Below are 12,992 nucleotides of genomic sequence, written 5' to 3'. Positions count from 1 at the left end.
TCACCCCCTCCCTGGCAGAGCCAAGTGGAGCAGAGGTCCTGTTTTGCCACACTAAAGGATTTGGGCAGGGGTGGGCTCACAGGTGGGAGTACCGCATGAATTGAAAAAAACATTTTGCCGTACGTAATGCCTTGCTGTAGTCTGCATCTGTAGTTTACTTTATGCCATGTCTGAATTGGATGTGCTCTAATCTCCAGATTGCCAGCGTAAGATCAAAGAAGCCCTCTGTACAGGCAGGTTTTGTTATTTCGGGTCAAAGCTAGTGGAAACCAAAAATGTATAGGTGAGATGGTAAGTGAATCCAAACAGTTGAAAATGTGGGGTTGTGGTACTAACAGGAACAGGACAGTTGCTATTTTTTCCAGGGTCTTGACTTCATTTGGAATCAAGAGCCCTGAGATAAGGTAGGCTGTGCTGGTTCTGGTGGATGGGTATTGAGCAGAAGGAGCATATGTACCCCGTGAGATCCCTCATTCCCAGCTAGCCTTGGTTCTTATACCCATGAGAGCAGCAGCACATGAGCCATGGCCACCTTGCTGGCAGCCCAGAGGGCCCTGTTCCCTCTTTGTTCAGAGCTGAAAATAGCCCAATGCTGTTCATGATAGAGACGAACACAGGAGCCACTGGGAAGAACAGGAGCGCAAATCCCTGCAAAAGCATTAGCAAGTCTTGGTTGTCTTCACTTTGCCCTGAATTTATCACTAAGGCCAGTCCTCAGGGACATGTCAGACTTAACATAGCTCTTCTATAAGCTGTTTCTTGTTCCCTGGGATTTGCCATCAAGTGAAGGTTGCTGGGGCTCTGACTTACCATGTCTGCAGAGAAGAATTTGGTGAAGAAGCCCTTCTGTTGTTTCTATATTGCCCGACAATGCATCTAGAGTAGGGTGATCCCACTCTAAATTAATCTGAGGCTGAGAAGCTATTTTTGAAGCAAAATGCTAAAATACCTGTCCCGACACAGGGAAATCAGGTCTTGAAGTATGGGACTGGCAGTACTATGGGATAAAGCTTTTGCTGAGTGCAGGCTTTATTTTGGCAATGCTTGGTACACTAAACTCTCTATCACAGCTTCAGCCTCACCTTTTTTTTTTGTTTTCTTTCTCTTGTCCTTCCAAGGACAGCTGTCTGATTTAGCAGGAATGTCAGATGGGTCAACAAGGAAGCAAACAGCCTGGTAAAAGCAAAATAAGAAACGGAAGGTGAAGGCAAACATTGAATATTTATCTCAGTGTTGGCTCTGGGATGGTTCCAGATGTCAGCTACAGGGTCCTGTGTCAGTGGTGGAGACAGCAGACCCACTGACTGTCACTCTGACTTGCTCCTCACAGGATTACTTTCCATTTACAGCCCAGCAAATTGATAGCTTAAATATTTCCTAGGAAAGAGCGTGGGTTTCTCAACCCATTTCCTGAATGAATTTCAGGAATAAAATGCTACAGCTAACATAATCAAGTGTTTCCTAATATTCCCACGGGAGGGGCATAGAGTGGATCTATGTGTGTAACACAGTGGTTTATCCCTCAAGGTGCTGCTGTTAACACTCAAGGTTGTGGCTATGGAAAATAAATTGACGTTTCTGGAAGAAAGTTTGTCCTATTCAGCTTACATTTATTCAACTCTCTGTAAATTAGTCCTTTTCACTTTATTGTCATTTAAAGGTAGCCATGGATTTCTCCTCTCTTAGAGCTTTCTTCTGTCACCACTATGACATATGAAAGTTGTTCATACAAAATCAATAGCATCAGCAAATTCCCTGGTGGACTTTACAGAGTCTCATGTGTGTTATAAAGCAGATGACTGCCTGAGAGAGCTACTGTGGTGATTTTTCTCTGTTTCATCCTGAGAGAATTGAAAGGATATGAGGACTAAGTGGGGCCTTTTTGTTTGTTAGCAGTACAGCTGGAGTAGAGGCTTTCCTTTGGAGGACAGCTTTCTGACATCAGGCTCAGCTCCCAGTGCCGAGGCACTGCTCCAGCAGCAAATGCTCATCCACAAGGCTGGGGCTTTTCCTACATTACTTCTCTTGTCCTCTCACCCCCACCATCCCCCAGGCTCAGAGCTACCATCACAAATTTTGGCATAGCTGGGGATTGATACACTCATTAACTGATTTAAAAATGGAAGGCATGGTGTCTTCCTGGTGCTGGATGCTGGCCAAGACTGCAGCCAGGCTGAGGAGCTTACAGCAGCCACAGGAGAGCAGCCAGCCAGGCTCACAGCCTGTGGATCAGCTTTGGCTTCAGGAAAGTACTCTGTGCCAGCATGGAGGATACAAAAGCCATGACCAAGTGCTTGTTAAGATTACCAGCAATATTACCATTCAAGAAGACATTTTTTTAAAGTTGTTCAGCCTCATCACCCACTCACTCTTTGGAACCAGACAGAAACCCATGGTATAGCACCTGTTGGCCAAATGAAGGTAGGATGTCCTTGGTAGAATCTGGGAAAAAATCTTTACTCCTCGAAGACATCTCTTTCTGACCAGCATCACCTGAAACTTCAGCTCACGTGAAAGCTCAGCTTCAGCCAATTCCTCTTTTGCCATTTTAATAGTTTTAGTGGCATCAGATAATATCTCTACATCTTTATATTTCTGTATCTATATATCTCTATGTCTATATATTTATACAATCACCAGATTTTAAAGGACTATGCATGCACACACACACACATATATCTCATCCCCATCATCTCTAAGCCCTTCCTCATGTTGTCATTTCCTCAGGGTTTCCTGCAGCTTTTGATGAGAAGATAGGATACCACAAATATTTTTAGGACTTTAACTCTGAGTATAGCATTTTTCCACTGGCTTTTTTGCCTCAAAGGATCTATTCCAGAGGGTATAGCTCAAATGTTTTTCTCAGAGCCTTGCAGGTGTGCTAGAAGCAATATCAGACAGAGTCAGTATGGCACAGGATAAAATTGAAGCGGTAATCTTCCTTTCTCACTCCTTTTCAACCATGTTAATATTTAATATTTAACAATAATTTATCAATAAGCTTGCACAGACAGACATTTTCTTGGAAATGTGATTGTTTTACAGTATTCTTTCAGAGTAGGGAACGATCATCATCAGCTGACAGAGAAGGCAAGCATCATCCCCATCACACAGGAAGGAGCTACAGACAGCTGCAGGGGAAGACTGTGCACCAACCATCACAAACCCATCTTTCTTCCAAATGCATGAGGTTTGCAGGTTCATGTTCTGAAAGTTGTCCAAGTTTCTGTGAAAGCATAGCATAAATGAGAAACTCTCTGCCCCCTATCTGTGCCTCTCACAACAGTTTCCCCAAGAAGAGTCTTTGTCAGCCCATGTTGCAAGAGTGGGAAAGAAGGTAAGAACAATCCAGCACCCAGTAGTCTCCAGTTACAAATGACATTTTTGTACTGATTCAGACAAATAACATTAACAGGATTTCAACTATGGGATGAGGTACCTCACTAAAATATAAGTTAGAATTTTGGTGATAGAAATAATATTTATGTAAGCAGGTAGGTTTTGTTTTCAAAAGGTAACAGTGCATTATATTTCTGTGTTGAACAACTCTATTTTAGTTTAAAAATATGCAAAATATTACAAAAGTAGCAACCACTAGTGCTTTGTGCCATATGATAATATCATCAACTTCTCAGCATGAACTTGAACATTTTTCTCAAGAAATTTGGAAAATCAAAGTGACTGGATTTTACCACCACGTGGTGTAGGTATATGATGATTGGTTTCTAGCAAATATATACCTTCAGTTGATTTTATTTTCAACTATATTCATCTTCCACTAATTTTATTTTCTATCTCGTGTTAAGGGCAAGACCTATGAGAATAGAAGTTCCAGTATATGTGATTAAAATTTCTTTGAGTCATAGTAGATGTCAAAACCTAGCATGTCTGATAGAGAGTCAATAAGCAATACTCAAAGATGCCAAACACCCACAACCCAGCTAAGGAGATAATAGCATCTAAATCAGTATTTTCATCAAAGTAGCCTTGACATTTCTCCAATGCTATTTGACTACACTTTAAACCAAAATGATAGCTGTTAAGATTACTCTATACACCACGGTCTCTGTGTAGGAGTTAGACCCTTTTGCTGTCTCCAGCACGAGCCTCTCTGAAGTGAAAGAACAATTCTTCTGCTGTGTTTTGCACATAATGTCCCCTTACTCTTTCACATATCCGTGGCTATTATGACACTGAATTATTCAAATGTCTGCTCATGGTTTGGTTGGTTAGAAATCAATTTACTACAGAAAACACATATGTCTATACAGTCTTGCCTATGCTTGTTATCCTACTGAAGCCCCTCAGTAGCTGCAACTTTTCGTTTCCCCACTTCAAGGAAACAAGTCAGGGCATGAGGGCTACACATGCTGGTTTTTCCCCAGCCCATGGCAGCATGCAGCCACTGGTAACTGCCTCCTGCCCCACTGTCTGCAGGACAAATCTTTTGACTCACTGCTGCCTTTTGACCTCCAGCTTGCAAAAAACCAATGTATTGTGGAACTGAGCGCAAGGCATGGATTTTGCACAGCTCTATCCTAAGCTACTAGGTCTGAGCAATTTTAGGGAAGTCCTTTACCAAGGTGTTGTGCTCCTTGCTTGTGTAGTCACCTACTCTAAATCTGAGTAACACCAAAATAAACATCCACATATCCACAGTGTACTCATTAATATACTGTAGATCTATTTCAGGTTATGAATTACGTGTGCTATGCTAGGAGACAAATTCCAAATATGGAGCACATATACAGACCCTAGCTCTATAAACTGATTTTTACCATGGCCCAGAAAGGATCATAGTAAGACAACAGAGAAAGTTGAAGAAAGAAGAGCAACATCTAACTAAAATCTATCCTCTTTCAGTTTAAAGACAGTCCCCCTTGTCCTATCATAACAAATCCCTCTTCAGCAATTTTGTGGGTCTGAAGGTGCTGGAAGCTGATATAAGGTCTCCTTGGAGCCTCCTCTTTTCCAGGATGAACAGCCCCAACTCTCTCAGCATGTCTTCACAGGAGAGATGCTCCAGTCCTATGATCATCTTTGTGATTTTCCCCTGGACTCATTCCATCAGGTCCATGTCCTTCTCATGCCGGGGGCCCTGGAGCTGAACACTGTACTCCACTGTGAGGTGAAGTCTCACAAAAGCAGAGTAGGAGGGTAGAATCCCCTCCCTCGACCTGTTGGCCTCGCTGCTGTTGATGCAGCCCGGGATGTGGTTGGCAGCAACCACACATTGCCAGGTCATGTAGAGCTTCTTCTCAACCAGTACCTTCAAGTCCTTCTCCTCAGGGCTGCTCTCAACCCATTTTCCACCCAGCCTGTGTTCATCCTTGGGATGAATTACTGCAAAGAGACTTTTGTTAGAGGAAACCTTTCCTGTGACTACACCACACCTTTGCAGTGTGTCCTCGCTCTGATCTCCCCCGGTGCCCCCAGGCTGGCTGGTGTGGCCATGCCTGTGGCCTGGTGTGTGAGGGAGCCCTTGATCCGGGTTGTACAATGTCCCAGGGACAACTTAATGCAGTCACCTGTCCACTGCAGCAATGTGAGGGAGGAGGTAGAAAGCACTATACCCTGCTAGGGAAACTTTGTTAGGTACAAGTAATGGCTTACACTGAAATTGGGCCAGAGAACTAATTGCACTTACCATGAGTTGCATGGTATTTCAAATACCTGACTATTTAAAATGTCTTGAGATTTGTGCTGAGCAGAGTTAGCTAGAAATTCAATGCTACATTTTTAGTGATCCCTGAATTATTTCTGTTGTTCTTAATTACTTGCAATTATATAGTACTTGAAGATCAGCATTTTTATTACATAAACATATGACCTATTGTTCCAAGGGCCTGCAGTCACCAAACACCTGGCACTCCTCTCTCCCTCATGTCAAAGGACAGGACATCAGGGCCAGTTGCAAGGCTGTGAAGAGGATTTACCTGCTGATGCCTCAGCACCTTCTGGCTGCAGAGCACCTTACAACACTTGCCTGTGAGATGGGATCCACCTTGTCCAACACTGGCTGACTGTGTCAGCCAGGTACCCAGCTCAAGCCTGTCTCTCTGCAGTCAATGAAGAAAGAGACACATTCAGAGGACGATTTATTTCATCTGTCTTAAATGTTGTTTCTAGACGAGTCATTCCTCAAAGGACCATTTCTTTCCACGCTGACCACAGCTCCTCCACTTAGGAGGAGCCTAAGGGGCTATCCATCAATATTCTGTGCCTTCAGAAGTACTAAGAAGACCTGCAAGCAACCACAGAAACATCTGTTGGTAAAGAAAATAATTAGATTTCTTGCTTCAAATCCAGCCGAGATCTTACAAACTTGATTCACACATGAACTAAGAGCCTATATACAGTCCCTAGCTTTTGGATCCTTCATTAAAATACAGTAAGATTGCAAGAGAAGGGAACTGAAAGATAATATTTTGTAATGTTAAATCAGTGTATTAGACACTGTAGAAATGTTGGCATGCTCTGGTAACATAATTTTCTATATATTAACTAATTACATGAATGGATCTTTTTGTAACTTACATCTATATATATTAGATGCGTATCATATCCTGCAATGAACCAAATCACACTCATTGTATTTACATAGAATCACAGGGATATACTATTTTTGTCCGAATAAATAGATAATAAATGCACGCACAGCACAGTTTTGATGAATGAGACCCCAAAGTGCTGTGTTACTTTAACACTTCAATTGTACTTTTCTTTGTTTTCCATATTAAGAGTTTCTAAAAGGGCATCCTGATAAGAGGCTATACTTCCTCCAGAGGTTCCCTGATTAAGCTGTGACACACACATTTGCACAGTACTGCACATGTACATCTGAAAATCCAGATACGTTCCCTATGTCCAGATAGAAAAGGAACTACTGAAAAATGTGTCCTGTTAATCTTTTGCAAATCACCACTAATTTTCTTCCCACTGTTTTTGAATGCTCTCTCCTTTGGATCCCTCTGTACCTTTTTGTTAACTATTTGATCAAGCAAATGTAATTCTGTCTGGTAATCACAGCTACCTCTTTATACTTCAAAGAAATGCCTGCATATTTTGCAGGAAAAATATTTTCCACTATTTCATACAGAGGTTTATTTTTCTTTAACGAGTGGGTGAATAGAACACTCTGTACCAGCAAGTAAAAGCCATAGACTGCAAAGGTTTGCTTGCTGTTTTAGCAAAGAATAACAAGGTTTATTAAGGAGTTTGTTTTCCACATTTTCCTGAGGCAAGAAGACAGATTGTCAAACTGTAGTTTCAAAATAGGTAGATAAATATCTAGTCTTAACCTTTTTTTCTCTTTGTAAAAATGTATAAAAATAATACATGCCCACAGAAGAAGACACAAAGATGATCAGAGGGCTGGAGAATCTCTCCTATAAAGGCAAGCTGAAAGAGTTGGAGTTGTTCATCCTGGAGAAGAAAAGGCTCCAGGAGACTTCGTAGCAGCCTTCCAATACCTAAAGGGGGCTTACAGGAAATCTGGAGAGGGACTTTTCCCAAGGACATGTAGGGATAGGACAAGGGGGAATGGTTTACTGAAAGAGGGTAGGTTTAAGTTAGATACAAGAAAAAATTCTTTACTGTGATAGTGATAAGGCACTGGAACAGGTTGCCCAGAGTCTCTGTGGATGCCTCATCCCTGGAAGCATTCAAGGCCAGGTTGAAGGGGGCTTTGAACAACCTGATCTAGTGGAAGGTGTCCCTGCCCATAGCCCACAGCAGGGCAGTTGGAGCTGGATGCTCTTTAGGGTCCCTTCCAGCTGAAACCATTCAACGATTCTATAACTTCTGAATTACTTCTTGGGTTACACAAGTTAAAAATACTTTGTGTCAGTGTCTTACAGCATGAATAACTATCAGAATGTAAAGTACGCAGTCTATTCTTAAGAAACAGTGGCAGCAATCCAGCAGTGTACCTATGCATGTGCTCAAAGTTCTATATGTTAATATTTCTTGGGCTTTACAACAAGTGCACATTAAAGTGTTTTTCCAGATCGAGGTCATAACCTCTGCTCATTTCTATTGCAAGAGAGTTGCTACCACTCCCTGTCCTGTGCTTCCACACAAGACTTTGCGCCAGGTGTTGCACATTCATGTCTTTCAAGTTCTGAAGATGAGAGGTTAACCAAAATTAAATTGTTAAAATTAAGTCAGGTAGGAATGAAAGAAAATTGTTATTTGAAGTTGACAGACAATGCAGCTGCACTTTGGGAGTGAAATGCAAGTCTAAATAGGAAGCAACAAGAGGAGATAAGAGAGCACAGGTGTGTGGCATGTTACCTAGCAATGAAAGCCTTCTGTGATAAAAAAATTGAGAATTGATTTGGAAAGGGCAAAACTATCTAGACAGTCATGTACTGAACAGTAGCATAAAATTCATAACTTTTCATCACAAATAATCCTAAAGTTCTTTGTACATTTAATTGATGAAAATTGGGCATCTCAGAATTAGAATCATGCCATGACAGAATAGTTTAATACAAGTCTATACCAATAACATTACATCTCCGGAAAGATGTGAAATCCAGCTTCTGCTAAAAACAGGTCTTTCAGCATTGCCTTCCTCTGGGCCAAAACCACTCCTTATGTTTAATGTTACATTCGAAGGACTACAGCTGTAGTGGAGCAGCAGACCCTGAATCTGCAGGAGGTGCTGAGCAGCAGGAGACGCTGAGCAGATTCATGAGACTGGAACTGCACTGTCACCCATTTGCAACCATATCCTCAGTGAAGGAGAGCACATCCTGGGTGAGACTATTCAAAATGAGCTTCTTTAGCCCCTTTGAGAGGTGCATACACAAATGTGCCCCTCGGTGTGCTGTACCTGCAGCAGCATTCTACAGTTTGTTTTGGAGGTTTCTGTTTCTTCTGATAGTCTCCTCCCTGGGACTATATTAAAGCGAACTGCAAGTGGAGGCTCTGGGGGAGGGACCACATCAGGCTGAAAAAATGGAAACACTGTATTACGTTATCCCCAAATTTGCGAACAGTAAGGCAAATTTGGCTCTTTTGGGGCATCTGGGAAGAGGCAGTTACTGACTGTCTTTGGAGATTTCATTACCATGAGTGGAACAGTTCATTAATCACACCATGGGGTCTTTTTTAGCAAATCTGCGACATGTAAAGTGGTACTGAAAAGGTCACGCTGTTTAATGTAGGATAAATAAATGTAATCTTATTTTAGTAAGAGTCAATCATATTTCAGTGTTGTTAAGGTAAAGACTGTGTCTTTAGTAAACAGGTTTGCTTATTGTTCTCTATATCTCACAGAGACTAGAAAATGACCTTGCGTGAACAAAAAGTACCAACAATATGTCAAAATAACATTAACGTTTCTCTCCGATTTACCAGGTTTTCCTATTCCAAGTGACTGAGTAAATAAAAAACAAAGTGAAGAAATCAATAAGAGGGAGCTTGATGATATGAAGTCTGACAGAGGAAAAATACTCGAAGTGCAGAAGCAGCAATCCAGCTTGGCTATAAGGTAAATACATATTTATTTACAGAGATCCATTATTATATACATATTATAGTATTATGCACTGAGTTGAAATGTTCATAATGGGTAACCAAAAAGGGATAGCTTATTCATAAATTTATGAATTAATTTCTTATTCTCTTTAAAAAATCTGACTGTATGAGTGCATATTTAAGGTGGAATATGCCAAGTGCATGTGGTACAAAATTTTTAATAAGGTATTAAAATACTTCATCCAGAATGTCCAGCCTAATTATCATATTGGTCAGGTCAATATACCGGGTACAAATTGTTTTTGATAGTAAGTTGCCAAACTAAACAACTCCAGAAAAGCAGAACAGATGTTCCCAGGGATAAACAATCTGGGTCATTTCTGTAATTACATGTTTGCATGAGAACCAAATCACGCTGTAGTATAAAATATTTTTCAAACTGTATTCTTTGTTAGTCATTAAGTGAAGTAACCTGAGTGGCTCTGATGATGGGCTTTTTGGCCTTCCTGTTCTACAATATTCATTTCGGGGAACTCCTTAATTATTCAGTTAACCTGTAAAAGATGAAAAGGGCAAATAAAGCCTATGTGGTTTTTCTGTAGGTAACATGAATAATGATAATGAATTGTAAGAATCCAAGAAGCTTAATGCTCACCACAACAGATTAGAAAATTCTCAATCTAAAAGTTTTATGAGAGTTGGTTTCTCTCAAAATACACCAAAGTTAAATAAATAATGTATGTGGAAAATAAGCAGTCCAACAAGCAAAAGAACATTAAAGAAAAAAAAAAAAGACTCTACAGCTTTGATTATTTTTCCTTCCAGAAATACATACAAATGGGCTGGATAACCACAAATTTCCCAGATCTGCTATGCATAGATCAGTTTATATTTTGTCCACATGGGTAAACCCCACCATAATATGGATAGGTAAGGTAGCAGTGTGCCTTGTAGTAACCAGCAGCAACTTTAGTTTCTCATAAAGTATCTCTGACAGTCTGAAATCTGATGGGTAGTGGCAGGAGGATGGTGGAAAAAGAATGAAAAGGAGACAGATAAAAAAATACATAGCTGTGGGAGGTATGACAAACATCTAAACCTAGTGAGGCTTGATATATACAAGAGTTTCTTCTTGAAATGTTTTCCCTATTTTAAAATTTAGGGCCATTCCTACAGTACCATATTATTTAATTGCTAAAAGGGTGTTCTGCTAGGTGTTTCTACCAAAAATTTGTTATGCACTTTGCCCTCATGAGACACACTCAGACATTCATTCTCTTGTTGAAATGTTTGTTCTCATGTTTAGTCAATATGACATTAAAAATATATTCAAATGTTGCTGGTGTTTAGTTTAAGATAGTTTTCAAAAAGGTCAGTATTCAAAAAGTGGCAACAATATGCATAGTTTCATCTGGAAATATTGGGAAATGTGGGTACTCTAAAATCTTGCCATTTTTAGAAGAGTAAAGTTTTTGATGTGAATATTTAAATACCAAAACTTTAAGCAGTTTGTTTTGTAGAAGTTATAAAAACTTGAGAGTTCAAATAAATAAAGATTTTAAAATATTTATTATATTTAAGCAAAATTTTGACATTAACAAAAAGGTCCAGTCAATGTTTAATTCTGCAAATCTCTTTGTTATTTTTTCCTTTTTCTGTCACTGGAGTAAGTTAAAAAATTTTCCTTACTTCCCACCTGAAAAAAATTAACTTCTTAACAGAAAAAGAGTTAACTGCTATTTTATGTTTTTAGTATATTCTTCTTGTTAATGATAGAAAAATAACATATTTGTATTGCTCCTATTAATGCAAAGAGTCCTACTTTTCACTCCCATTTTCATCTGGGGTGGTGAGGTGGGCAGAAAAAGAGAACAAAATTATTTACCATTATTTCAACATAAAAATGTCAGGCACTATAAAAAATATTCTCCTGATCTTTATAGAAGAGGTATTTCCCCACAAAGCACTGGAACTACAATCTTTTTGAAATATTCTTATTTTAGAAGTCAGGCCTTTCAGCTAACACTTTAAACAATTTTAGCTTTCTAACTTAGCAGTCACTGAATTACCACACTTCACAATTGCATCCACCAAAGACTTCAGGGACCTGAGATAAGATTAAGATGTAAGTTAAACACTTAAGAGCAGTAGTATGGTCCTGAAGCTCCTGGACACCCATGGTCCAGTCAGGGGGGTACCCACCACTGGACTCTTTCCCCAGCAGCTCTTGGCGAGGGGAGATATCATATCGCTCATAACATCACATCTGTCTGTACCTGCAGAGCAGCTCCATCAGTGAGTGCTGCAAGTTGGGGCACCTACCCAGGCTCAAACCTGTTCAGGTTGGTTAAGTTCATGGCTCCAAACTGAAGGCAGATCCATGCCACTCTGTATTTCTGGCCAAAAACCCAAGGTCTGAAGTCAGACATACCTGGAAGCCTGGGTTTGAAGTGATTTATGGTGGGGATTGAATCCGGCCTCATGCTGAAGGGGAAGTGAGGTCTTGCCCCCAGGTGAGTGCTGAAGTATTTATGCTAAAAAACCCTTCCCTTTCTCCTGCCTCAGCTTCAGAGGAAGCAAAAAGCCCAAAACCAAACATGAATTGATAGAGTCCACCCCCACTAACCTAATGAACTCTGCATGCTCAAGGTGAGCATTCTCAGCAGCAAAAGAAATGGACTCTGTGTCCCCACTCCTCAAATAAGATTTTTAATCATGTAAAAGGCCTCTGTTAGACATACGTTAAAAAGCATGGAGAACTGCCTCCACCACAAATAAAATCAATGTGAAGTATTTTATGAGCTCAGTCAGTTTTAGACCAGTGTAAAAATACAGATTTATTCTTGGTGAATAGAGCAGCATAAGTAACAAAGTAATTCTTCAGGGAGAAGTCTGAAGGTGCAAGCAAAACAAGCCTGAGGAAAAAAAAGCCACACAAATACAGAGTTTGTCTTTTTAACATCATCTGTATCTACAGTATCTAGTATACAGAAATAAATATAGCTATGGTCCATCAAGCAAAAAGATACTTTGAAGAAATTTTCTGCATGAAAACTTTGGAAGATTAGTGAACAAATATTAGAGGGGATATTTCAGTCTTAACTCCTATCCTTATAGAAATGAAATCCTTCCAACAACTATCCTCAACACCTTTCCATAAATTTGAAATGAACATCCTACCTCTATTGAGATTTATGAGGACACTGGAGAACTTTCTCCTTGCTTCTGTAATGCTAAAACAATTTTTTTCCAAGATGTGCTAGAAATTAATTTCTTTCATAAATTTCATTTTCATCTACTTCATTCAGTATAGTGAGCTAGCAACCTGCTTCAACTCAAACTGCATGCCCACACAGACCTGCAACACAGGATTGCTGCAGTCACTATCTGACCATGGGTTTTGTGTTGGTTTTGCTAAGCCTCAGTGCTTAAGCCAGTCCAGCTTGCTCTGCCTGACCTGCCCACAGCTTCACTTAAACTTGCTTTGGCTGTAGCTGCAGTTTTCC

This window comes from Chiroxiphia lanceolata, chromosome 2 (genome assembly GCF_009829145.1).
Source record: "Chiroxiphia lanceolata isolate bChiLan1 chromosome 2, bChiLan1.pri, whole genome shotgun sequence".
NCBI lineage: Eukaryota > Metazoa > Chordata > Aves > Passeriformes > Pipridae > Chiroxiphia > Chiroxiphia lanceolata.
Note: the sequence above shows the minus strand (reverse complement) of the source record.